Below are 13196 nucleotides of genomic sequence, written 5' to 3'. Positions count from 1 at the left end.
AATTCTTCCTGATATCCAACCTGAACCTGTCCTGGCAGCAGCTTGAGGTCATTTCCTCCTGTCCTGTCATGTGTTTCCTGGGAGAAGGATATGGAGAAGATGGTATTTCTGGCTCACCAGGGGAAGAGATGCTTAAAAGAAGTGTGGCAGTCGCAAATCATATTGGAAAGATGGGTTCAGCTTACAGTCCTGCCATTTTCTCCTGTGCAGCCTTTCAGCTTGCTCTTTAACAAAATTGAGCAGTTGCTATTTATCTATTTCTAGCATAGGGGAATAAGTCGAGTTGATTGAAATTGCTTCCTTTATAGTTGGCTGTGTGAGAGAAAATGGATTTTCTTGACCAAATGGAATTTCCACTGAAAGACTACCTTCTGTGAAAATGTTTGATCTTTAGGCTTTAGCTGAGTGCCCCATCTCACACTCTTTCCCTTGGGTTTCTAAGTGGAAAGCCATCATTTTCTGGGCTTGCTATAGGCAAGTAATAGTAATAATAAAAATGCTGGTTAGATCTTTCATGAGAGCTTTTTTCATAGTACTCAAAGTATAATTACTAGAAAGAGATGGATTATAGCTCGAGGTAATTCGATGCCCTCTTCTGAGATGAGAGTGAGTAGTAGAACTTTCTGCTGGTTTTTTTGGTAGAAACTTATGCAGTATAGCCCAGGTCCACTCCCATATTTTTTAGAATACTGGTGGCTGCTGGCAGCTGCAGCTTGCTCTCAGCAAATTGTCTGTGAAAAATTGCTCAGAGCTGGCCCCTAAGAAGCTCTGCTGAATGTGTCTAAGCCTGAACTGATGTATTCAATTCAGGTGGATTGTCAGGCAGAAACCTGAGTGCACCATGCAGCCTGGTCCATAAATTCAATTTCTTCTTCACAGCATAATAGCACTACAGCTTTTCAAAAAGGAGTTGGGACAGAGAATAAACATAACTCTGGGCAAGATATGTCTCAAGAATTTCACCAGTCTATCCTGAACATCTGAGTCTAAGCAAAATAACTGGCATGGAACAGATCAGGCTAAAATATCCATTTTGGAAAAAAAAACAAAAAACATGAGCAACTGAAAACAGATAAAAAGAATGCTTTGGCAGCCATAACGGTAGATACAGCTACCACTTTAAGCACTTGCAGTTTGGAAATATTTGTGCTTATATCACAGAGATTACCATATCATCACAGGCTGCCATTTGTCCTCTTATCAATGTAACATGAAATCCCAGTGAGCGTAAACAGAGATTAATCTTGCAGATACTTGGCACGCCGGCCCGGTAGCATCCGTCTGTCAGGAGGCACAGCCACCTCACGGCCTCACTGAGGCTTTTGAATGCCTGTGGGGTCAGCTCCAAGGCCTGGCCTTCTCCAGTCACAAACGTTTCAGCACTCGCCGAGCACTGGATTTGTCTCCATTACGCTTTGAGTAATGCTGCCTTGCACAGGAAGCAATAATCCAAGAGCAGTTTTCTACTGCTATTACTAACCTTCTAATAGGAGCTCATGCGTGATAATTAGGCCTCTCAAATGTATTCTGGAGAGTGTATTTTTTTTTTCCTAGCCAGTTTTCTTTTTTTCCTGTTCTATTTGGTGACTTCTGAAAATATCTTGCTGCTTAAAAGAACAGTTTTTAAACCAAATCCTTTGTGATTAGTAATGCACAGCTAAAGACATTTTGAGCATTAAACACTCCTGTATGCAAAATCCCTGGAGTTTTGCTAAAGTATGGCTTAAAATTACAACGAAATTACAGAGCTGGAAGAAGAATCATAGCTGCATGCAAGAAACCTAATACAATTCTTTACATGTCTGTTTAATAAAGAATCTTTCATTTCTCAGTTTAAAAAATAAGAGCACAGGTTCCTTAAATTTGGTACCATAACATGAGCTACATTTACTGAAGAAAAACATGAAGTCAATACCCAAGGCTGCAGCATGTTCAGAAAACAAAATAATTAAATTGATATTGTTTCCTTTTTGACAGGATCTCCCATGGGAAGGGATATTAGTTGGCTGTAGCAGTAATGGCTCTCTATCTAGGAGACGAACAATTATGTTAAATTAAAACCTCTCTCTGTTTATCAAACAGCCAAAACTAATAAACACAGCTATGGCATTAAGACTAAAGTGCTACTAGACTATTACTTCCTTCACCAGAGTATCATTTATAATTCAATTTAGACAAAGAGTGTGCTCCTCAGGGATGTGGGGATGTGGTATTGACACGAGGCCTTTGCTATTTAGGCACAGGAATCTTATTGTTTTGTATTTACTGGAAATAGTTTTACCTGGAAAAATAACCCCACAAAATCAGTTCAGAAATTTTTGAGAAATAGATTATTGAAAATAACCTGTAAAGTATTGTTTATAACAAGTAATGCGAATTGGAAGGTGTATCTATAAAATAAAGGTGTTAAAAAAAAAAGGCAAAATATGCACCTGAGCAACTCTTGCTCATGGGGTCTTTTTTTTTTTCATTTAACTACTAATCTTTTTTTTTTTTTTTTTTGTAGCTAGGGTTTTTAGCACCAGAACTTGGTGAGTCCTTCAGTGTAGTGTGTGTACGTGTGTATATATATATATATATATATATATATATATAAGTTCTTTAAGTTCTTCTGTCTGCTTAGTGCAGACCAGGTTCTCCAATTTTGAATTTATAAGGAAATCCCTCAAATTGATTTACTTGTACTCTGTGGAGCAGATACCCATCTGCCTACTCATGGTACCATTCAAAATTCATGCAACAGGTTGCATGATAGAAAGCCTTAAAAAAAAAACAGACCAAAATTTGAATTTGCAGCCATTTTGAAACATCAAACAGTGTATTTTTTAAAAATCTTGCCATGAAGTAAAGGCAGTTTCTTTGGGAGACTGCCAGACACCCCAGTAATGTCTATATATAATACACCCATGCATAAGAAAAACAAGAAATAGAAAATCTGATACATCAACCACTGCCAGCCAGTAATGACCAGTGGAATTCAGCTAACGTAGACAATTTAATTTCAATGCCTAGTGGGAATTTGATTAAAGCAATTAGAGAAAATTCTGAACATAGTCCAAATCATGCGTGTCTCTATTTCATTTTATTTTCTTTAAGAGCCGTCAGCATTCTTGGCCTCTGAAAATATAGGTAGTAAGTCTCCTGAAAACCTTTAAGCAGGGTTATAACTTTGTTCACATAATGGTGACATTGAAGTGAGTGAGGCTACTTGCAAAAGGGAAATTATATATGTGTTTAAGCATTTGCAGGGTCTCATGCTAAGTGCTTGGAACAGAAAGTTCTTCCATAGCCTGCCCAAACCCTAACCCTAAATACAGCTGTTCCTTTCCAGCAAAGTGTGGAGGCAAAGACTGAGGAAGAGAGAAATTCAGAGGCACAGTTGCAGACCCTGGGTTCAGGGGGAAGTAGATGGGGCTGAGAGACTCCAGTCAGCAGGGAAATCGAGTGATTTCTTAGGAACAGTCTGCTCTTGAGTGTCTGATTGTTATTATGAGATAGGTGGAAATTAAGGGGAATAAACCTCTCGTAAACATATATGGGGCTGCAGCCACAGCTATGACATCACAGGCAGCCAATGGAGTAACTAACTCCATCTTGGTCCATCAACTTCTACAGCCATTTAAAAATTTTTTATTATTCTACCACATGAATCTGGAATGCAGCCACTCACCATAAGACAGACTGGACTAATAAATCTTTGGCACATATAACCACCATGTTTAATATAAAACAACCCCTACACTTTTTTTTAATATGATTTATAAAACAGAACACGAAGCTACCTACATGGTCTTTTCTAGCTACAGCAGATACTTTTATTTATTGCACATTTAATTACTAACAGCAATTCAGTCATGCTACCTGACCTTAAGGCCTTTTGATTACCTGATCCAACATATTTCACATGATAAAAATGTCAGGCTCGGAGAAACCCACCAGTCTGGTTTTCTGTGAAATCTAATTATAAGCAGCAATGTTAGGAAAAGGTTACCAGTTTAAACAGTCAAGGCAGTTATTCATATTTGGTAAGAGTTAGTTTTGGTTGAAATGATAGCTGAGAGGGCACCGTGCAGCCCGGTAGGATGCTGTGAACTGTGCAGCCTCGTCTCACCCTCGCTCATTCTGGCTGCTCAGCTTGAACTTGGGAAGCTCAGCTGGGACCCTGGGAACAGAGTGCCACAGATAAGAACATCCCTCTCCCTCTACAGTCTCCATCTCCAGCCTCTGCAGAGCCAGGAGTTGGGCTGGATGATCCTCGTGGCTCCATTCCAGCTCAGGATATTCTGTGATTCTCTGGTTATGGGAAAGAGGAGCCAATGAATCCATTCGTGGGAATGGGCTCAGTCCTTCCCTTAACTCCACTGTGCCTTAAATGCTCTGTTAAACTGTAGATATTGAGATGGAAATTGGCATGAGCTGCATTACAGACCTTGTGGATGCCTGGGGAAACTGACAGGGTTAAATCTCATTGATGCTGTAAGTTTAGGTATTTGTCCCGTCTAAGAATTTTGGAATGCTTTCCTGTGCCTTGCACATTTGTCTTGCCCCATTTTTGTACTTCAAAGTGGAAATGCTCATGAGCACAGCAGAAGAAAGGGAGGAGCATCTGCTTGTGAGTAACTCTCCTGCACTGCCAGTGACAATAATAATAACAAGAGTAATAGCAATTTCTCCAATTTTTATGGTGAGTAAGAACTTTAGCAGGAAGCCTGGATGATACTGTATCTGTTTGAGGCAGGTCTTGCATAAACAAAATTAAAAGATAAAGGATCTTGGAAAAAGACACATAATTTCCTGAGTGTGTTGTTTTAAGCTATGTGACACCATGCCTTAGAATAAAGATGAGAGATGCATTTTAGTATATTCATGGTATGACTTTTCATCCGAACAGAATTTGATTTTGCTGCCTGTTATGTTGTATAAAACTGGAAAGAATAATCACATTATATGCTGGGTATTAATTCTGTAGTTATGAATCAGTGCATTATATTTTTTCTCTTGGGAAATGAATAAGCACGTTTTTTATATATTATAATATGCCACACATTATGAGTTTATGTATGCTCTAAGGTACACCAATGCTTTCTGTAGTAGACTAGCTCTTCCCAGTCTTTCTTTGTTTGTGGGATAGCAGATGAACCAAGATGACCTCATGCTGCAGCTTTGCTTCTCTGAAAAAATGAAGCTGTCAACAACATGGGAAAAGTCTCATAACCACAGGAAACAAAATGTTCACAGGAGCTGGGCTAATGCTGTGGAACTTGCTGCCAGAAAAAATAAGAGTGACCAGCACATGTGCCACTCTAAACACTCAATGCAAGAACCCAATTATTCAGAGTAGCTTTCCCTTGGTAGTCCTTTCAAGCATCCTTAGACTAAGTGCTCTTTTGGTTGTAAGACAACAAAAAGCTCAAAAATGTTCAGAAGTTAAAAAAAAAAAAAGGCAAGCTCACACATAATTTCCCTGGAAAATGGCTAGACATTACAGCAACATTACAGTCTGATACAATCCTGGATAAATAGATAGTTACTAAAAAATTAATAAAGCAGATAATTTCTTCCTGCCTGTAGGAGTGGCAGGCAGCACTTTGAGACATTTCTAAAGCCATATATGATCTCTCAAGCCCATTATAATCCATTTATATCTAATATTATTATTTATTACCTCTCCAAAAAAATATGAACCAAATGTGCATTGGCCAGTAAACAGTGTGTCTGTAGTAACTTCATGTCATGTGTTTCTCCTAAAACATGCTGTATAATGGCATGCACACCTGCAACTGCTGATCTCCTATACCTTTCATACCTCTTGTATGGTTGTGTGCAAAACCCCACAGCTCCAATTAAGTTTAAACTACAACAACTTAATTGAATTTAATGACCAACAGGAATATTTCCATGTATTTATATTTTATTCTTCATGCCAATCTTCAGTAATGTTCACTGAAGCACTGACTTGTGATGAAGATGGTCCCTAAAAAGAAGCGTTGAAATAAACATTCAGCTTAAAAGATGCTTTCCCATTTCCCAAACTGGCTTGTGGAAACAGCTGCTAAAAGTATTCAGATAAAGGTTGCTGTCATGATCACTTTGTGGTTGATATTAGAGAATGGAAGAGGGCTAAATCTTCCCAAGAGATGCTTTTGCTTGAAATAATCTAAACACAGGAATATCTGATTTCACTCATTCCATCGAGTGTGGAAGACATATGCTGCAAGATGTGCATGGTATTTGGATGTTAGTTTGGGGTTAGCCTAACTCTCCTTCTTCCTGAGTCACATACCAAAATCTTAGTGTGCTCAAAAGCCACAGAAGATGCAGACTCTCTGTGGAAGGGAACAGGAGGTCCTGGAGCCATTCATGGACAGTAGCTGACAAAGCTCCCAGCAGACCCATGAATTCATGGTGCAGCAGGTCTAGCCCATGCCAGCCGTGTTGCTGCATCCCTGAGCAGCCCGTTGATTCTGGCTTTAGCAGCTGCTGCTGGCTCTTCTCCTTCCATGGCCAGACATTTGAATTCCTCTTCCTTCTCTTGCCAGCACAGTCTGCTGACTGGCCTGGACCAGTGCTTAACCATTTGTGCAGGGCCATTCTTGGTGTGTCTGCAGTTCCAGAAGGGTGTAGGCTACGCCTATGCAACTGATGTTGGGTTTATAACAATTTAGATATATTTTTATTATTATAATTTATTCTATATTATCTACTCCATATTCTATATTATATCATTATATGCTATCTATTATAGATATCAGTTTTTATTTATTCCAAGACAAATAGGGATCCAGCCAATGGAATGGTCATGTACTTCATCCTGTCAGGAAAAAGTAAGTATATTCCTTTCCTAAAACAAGCTAATTTTGCTTTTTGTTGTTACAAACAAGGATATAACTGGAGCTGCATGAATCAATTTTCTTAAGACCAAAGAAAGCTGGCAGGGAACCCTGGAAAGCCACTTCTGATCTGTGCAAAGCTGACAAAACCCCAGCACTGAAGAACTTGAAGGCAAATGGCACAAAATTCTGTGGTAGTGTAGACCTGGAAAGAAAGAAAGAATTGAAGTTAAAAAAAAAAATCTATTCTGACATAAACAGTGTAAAAGCATAACTTTTAAATAAGTAATGTCTCAGTTTATTTGGTTATATACATTTTCATTTGTCTATTTATATTTTTTCCATATACACAGACTCATACATTTTATATATTTATATATAGATATATATGTATAGATCTATATATATATATAGAGAGAGAGAGAGAGAGACTAATCTAAAATACCTTTGAGGACTGAAAGCTTGCTCAGTGGTGGTAGAACCAGACAGTCAGTCTCCAACTGCTGGCTCTACTTAAAATAAGAAATCTTCAAAAGATGCGGTGGTGTGAAGCAGTACAAAATATCAAGGGAGAACATAAGTAGACGTGATATGTTTTCCAATTTGCTGGCCAGCAGACTACCTGAGGAGAGATCCCTGCTGAAAGGATCCTAAAATATTTTGTGTTCCTCCTCCTTTCAGGAGGGGAAACACAGGGACCCGAGCCGGAGCTTTTAAGAGGTTCACCTTCATCCTGACCTGCTTTTTCCCTGCCTTCAGGCAATAAAAAGTGAGCCAGAGCTTGAAATCTGGAGACCCTTAGGCACTGGATAATCTTGGGATAAACGCCTGCTAATGGCACAATTATCACTCGCAGTCACAGGAGATAATCCTTGTTTAACTTTTAAAAGCCGATGCTTTGTGTTGCTCCCCACAAAAAGAGGAAAAAAGTTAATAATTCATCGTTTCGGGCCTGTATTGTAAAAACTCCTGCGTGGTTAAGCAATGCTTACAGAGTAAAAATGGGGAACTAAAGAAAGAAGAGTTATTTAATAGTTGGGGACAGGGTTTCGGCTCCCAAGACTCCCTGTGGTAATACCAAGCCTAGAGCAGGGAAAGTGATTTTTGACAACAGCAGTTCCTGAAACAGCTTGTGCAAACCAGAAACACAAAAAGAGAATTTAAGATAAAGAGGACAAAGACATCGCACAGCTGCAGGCACACACACAAAGCGTTTCCAGCTGCTACAGACCTGGAAATTAGGTGTTCTGTCTCTAAAGGTGTCAAAATGTAGCGTGGAGGGAAAAGGTAATGTGAGGCAAAATTAAATGAAAGGGAGAGGCTTTTCTGAGCATTGGCTGTAAAATCTGAACACTAAAAATACTCTATCTTCCAAATCTTTCATAATTATAAGAATGCAAGCAGCTAATTTTAATGTTAACTTAATAAAGTTAATTTTGATAGCCACATTTAAGGACTCGAATCTCAGCATTATCTGTCAATGTTTGAAGTACAGAGATTTTATTTTAATGGTGGTTTAGATTAATGTGCCTCTGATGAATTGAAGGTGTAATAATGGTAGATCTGTAAAACTGTGGTAGAGATAAGGGATTATCTGTAAGAACAAGGTGAAAAAGATTTCTGGTCAGGTTCATGTAAACTAAACTGGTGTGACAATTTAGCATGAAAACTTTTCACTTGGCATGTTCCAGATTTTATCCACTCTACTTTGAAAGGTGTAATAGCAGGATAGAGACGTAAAGCAGTGGGTTTGCTATGGACACTGTGGGAATGCTGGCAAAGCTCATGCAGCTAATATTGGAATCTAAAGGCACACTTTACCAAAGGATAGCTTTCAAATGGGCAAATTTGTCCTGGCTTTACTGCTAGTGGCACCCAGGCTAGCTGGGTTAAAACTCAGCTCTGTTGGTTCTGTCCACAGCTGTTAGAACGAGGCCTTTGCTCGCTGTCCAGTAGTATGTTTGAGAGGAGGACAAGCCCTTTCTCTCTGCTGTGCATGCACATACAGGCAGGAGTTAACATCTGTTTCTGTAGTGCACAGCAGGTATGTTTGTGGCACTGCTTCTTTATCAGGTATCTGTTTGTAAATAGGATTCTTTGCATTATAACAATTTAAAATGTGTTAAAAAATCCCAGCCACACAAAGAAATCACCCAAAAAAATCACAGCCCAAACCCCAAAAAAGCTACCAAAAATAGGATAGTTATAGAAGCTGATAAAAGTGATGAATGTGCTACTCAGTGTTTATCTGCTTACTGTATAGTCATTGATTTTTTTGGTGAGGACAATTACCCACTACAGTGGAGCTTTATTTAAAGAATTTTAACTCAGATTTCTGGAAACGGAGTGATATATAAAGCTTGGAATCCTTCTCAATGATTTATTGTAATGTAACATTTGCTGCAATAAACTACGCCCTCAATTAGACCTGAGCAACTCCATTAACTTTAATTATATCATGGTTGTAACTGAGAGTATAATTTAGCCCTCTGGGAATAGAATATACAATTAAAGCTCCACAGTGCAGAACAGGCAGAAGAAATTTGCCCTTCAGCTGGAGCTGTCAGGGAAATTATAGATTGTTTTGGTTATTCTCTCCAACCTTAACAAATCCCATTAATGACATAGTTGCAGTGTGTGGTTTGCAGTGTATGGTGATTGGTAGAACAAGTACTGTTTGTGCTTTTTCTCTTGGTATCTTGCAGGTGAGCAGAGAGCAGGGATTTAAGCTCCTGGGCACTGACTTTTTGCTCAGGGAATAAGAGAACAGGAGCTCAGTGAACAAGATGAGTGCCTTAGCAGCTCTACAGAAATTGTCAGTTATGGTTCAGGACCAAGCCCAGCCAGAGGATGTGGAGGGCTTGGAATTGAGGGCCAAAGAAATAATATGTGGTTATTTGACATAATCCCATAGTAACAAACTGTAGTTTTGCAGAGGGGAAAGCAAATAAGATCCAGTGATAAGAATGAACCAGTTTTTCATCCCAACTGCTTCAGCAGAAAGCAAAGAGTTGACAGTGTTATTAAGCTATATTGATAGCCTGTTCAACTCCTTTCTATGTAACTGAGAAAAATTAGCTTAGCTTGTAAGAATAAGAAAGGAGAACTTCTGTCTTGCATTTCTTATTTCCAAAGAGAGATGCCAGAGGGAACTTTTAGCCAACATGGGGGGTTATTTTCATGTTTGCTTTTGGTTCGTCTTCCCAAGATAAATGGGTTTGTTTGTCAGTATTCACATCTGGTGGATTCTGAGGGCTTGAAATCAGTGCAAGATAAACCATGAGGGCACTAGAAGTTGATGTCCCCATGGAAAGGCTATGGAACAGTTGGGGAACATCATGAAAAGCAAGCCAAAAGCATTCAGGCTATGTTAGGCCCTAAAGAGACATCAAAGCCCATGGTGCTCCTGCAGGCTTGCCACTTGAGTTTCATAATGCTTTCCATGGCAATCTCAGCTCAGTCCCAGTCCATGTGCCCCCAAGTTCTTGCAGTTTTCATGCCAGAAAGTTCCTCAGGGGAGGCTGTTTGTGTCTGATTTTTGACAACTGGCACTGGCAGCTCAGGCAGGTCCACAGTTTTCCCCCATTGCCTAATCCACACTCTCTACACCCAGATCCCACTGACGTGAATTTACAAAGGAGCATGATAAAGGACTTCCCTCTGTGCCCAAACAGCAGCCTGGCTACTTCAGGAGTAAAATGTTTTCACTGTTGGTACCCAATTCCTGTACTGAAAGTATTTTCTACTTTCTTTGTCAAGTAAGGAACTACTTTCTACACCAGTACAATTTGTGTGTACCTATCACCTTTGAGATTTAGGCCTTCCTCAAGTAAGTTCCAAGTTTAGCTGAAGTCCTGCTGAAATGATTAGCAAAAAACAAGCTCCTTGTGCTGCTCTGTTTTCACACTTCTATGACAGGCAAATGTGCTTCACTACTTCTATCTGAAAGTCCTGAAGAGTCAGATTGGCTCATATTGAGTTCTAAGACTTGAGAGGAAGCCTAAAATTATGAGAAGTCTGAAGAAAGTAACATCTAAGTTAAAGACAAACCTCACAAACCCATCTAAAATGTGAATATCTCCACTATATAGAAAACTTATGTGGTAATGGAATCAATAGGGAAGAAAAGATTTATTTAGGAGTAGAACTTCCACCCATTGGTTTAAATTATGTGATGGAGAGGAAATAAAGGGAAAAGAGAAAATTTTGATGAGGCAAAGAAATACTTCTTAAAATTTGTGCCTCTATGGAAACTTTTCAGTTGTTGTATTTGACAGAATTGGCCTGAAAATTTGTAATGAAAAAGACCATTCGTAAAATTTGAAATGAGCTGTGAAAAGAGCACTGTGCTAGATAAACACTTAGGAAATCCAGGCTGCATTTTTTTTTCTGGAATAAGATCCAATTTATTTCTGTTTTTATACCATTCATCTTCCAAATTTTAAATTTTTTTAATAAATGCATAAAGAAAAAATACAACAGGCATATTCAATACTCTTGCCTAATAAAGTGAGTACATAATTTTCCTGCAACACATGCATTTTAAAAAAATATTCTTAATAGAATAGGTAAATGAAGAACTTGTCATTGGTAACTTCTCTTGTTTCCTTTCATGGCAGTGCATCTCTTGGTGAGGACCAACATAGAATAACTGTGCTCTGGTACAGAACAAGAGAAGTGGAGAATGGTGTGAGTATGCCTTTTAATTGCAATTTGTACCCTCTAGTTCATGTGTTGAAAGGGCCAGTGGCTTCTTTATGCTACTTGTAATACTGTGCGGGTGGCTGACTACTCCAAACTGAAGTGGAAAACTGAAAGAAACCCCACAAACCTTGTAATTAGGGTAAGAATGCTTAATAGCATTTTGTGGATGGGGTTCTTCACTGCCTTGTACTTGCTGACTTTGTGAAATGCAGTACAAGTGGAAGGTCCCCTCTGTGTAAATGATTGTCCAGGCTGAAAGCCCTGGCTGTTTGCATGCTGTAACCTCACTTGCATCACGAGGTAACCTGGAGCTGGGTGCGTCTGGCTACACAGGAGACTTGCAAATGCCTTGCAGGAGACAGGAAAACCGTGGCTAAAATGAGCAAATGCTGAGTGCTGCTTGCGTAGCACTCTGTGAGAAAGAGCAGTGTTTAAAGACAAGGCTGGACACTGCCTTGCAGAACCAGGTTAAGGAATTTTTGACAGAAGAAATGTCCCTAGCAGTGTTGTGTGGCTCTTATTGTCTTTATTGTGGCTAATTAGAAAGTCCCATGTAGATGTTCTATAGCCACTGCTAGGCTGATTATCATAGAATCAATGAATGTTTTGGGTTGGAAGGGAGCTTAAAGATCATCTAATTCCAGCCCCCTGCCATGGACACCCTTTACGATACCAGATTGCCCAGAGCTTCACTTAACCCAGCTTTAACACTTCCAGGAATGGAACAACTTCTCTGGACAGCCTGTTCCAGTGCCTCACCACACTCACAGTAAGCAACTTCTGTATATCTAACCTAAATTTGCCCTCTCTCAGTTTGAAGCCATTCTCCCTTGTCCCATCACTAAAGCTCCTGATAAAGGGTCCCTATCCTACTTCCCTGAGCCCTTTCAGATACTGGAATGTTCTCTGAGGTCTCCACTCAGTCTTCTCCAGGCTGAGCAGACCCTACTTTCTCAGCCTGTCCTCACAGGGCAGGTGCTCCAGTCCTCATCAACCTTGTGGCCCTCCTCTGGACTTGCTCCAACAGTTCTGTGTCCTTCTTATGTTGGGGACGCCAGAATTGTACTCAGTGCTCCAGGTGGAGTCTAACCAGAATAGTACATAACACTCTTAGGAAAGAGGCTCGTTACTGTAGATATACTCTAGATATGTTTAAAAAACCAAACAAAATCCAGAAAACAAAACCCAAACCCTTCCTACAATAAAGTGTTGAAAGCGATCCTTTCAAACAGTGCTAGATATAATTTCTCCTTCTAAATGTTCAAAACTTTACCTGTTTTAAAGTATATAATGGGAGATAAACTCCTGTGAAAGTGAATGCTGGGTTTTTTTTCCCTTGGGAAATTATCTTTGTTCTTTTTTCATGGCATTTTGTCCAGGTTAATGGTATCCTTGCAAGAGAGCAGTGTACATGTTCCTCAACATGGGTGGGGAGTCAGATTGCCAATTATTTAAATGGAACAATGGTTGAATTAGTAGGTTAGATGAAAACCAGATTATCATAATACATAAATTACATGACCACTTCAGAGTGCGTGACGCTGAATTGCTGTTTGGATCTGCTATCAGGTTCTGAGACTTTTTGTGTAAAATGCTGATTTGTGCTTGGCTGCTGGCTGTGATGCTTGCACATGGGGCAGGGAGAGGAACACAGAGTACTCC

General features: G+C 39.5%; 1 long non-coding RNA gene across 1 annotated transcript in view; it reads left to right on the top strand.

Moving 5' to 3' along the window:
* LOC135298658 (uncharacterized) overlaps positions 1 to 13196 on the top strand; it is a 501452-nt gene that overhangs the window by 424992 nt on the left and 63264 nt on the right. Inside the window, exon 35 of the long non-coding RNA XR_010360690.1 lies at positions 11450 to 11517. This is a non-coding gene — a long non-coding RNA (uncharacterized LOC135298658). The remainder of the gene's footprint in view (positions 1 to 11449; positions 11518 to 13196) is intronic.

Source organism: Passer domesticus, chromosome 4, assembly GCF_036417665.1.
Source record: "Passer domesticus isolate bPasDom1 chromosome 4, bPasDom1.hap1, whole genome shotgun sequence".
NCBI classification, from domain to species: Eukaryota; Metazoa; Chordata; class Aves; order Passeriformes; family Passeridae; genus Passer; species Passer domesticus.
Note: the sequence above shows the minus strand (reverse complement) of the source record. Positions and strands in the feature narration are given on the sequence as shown.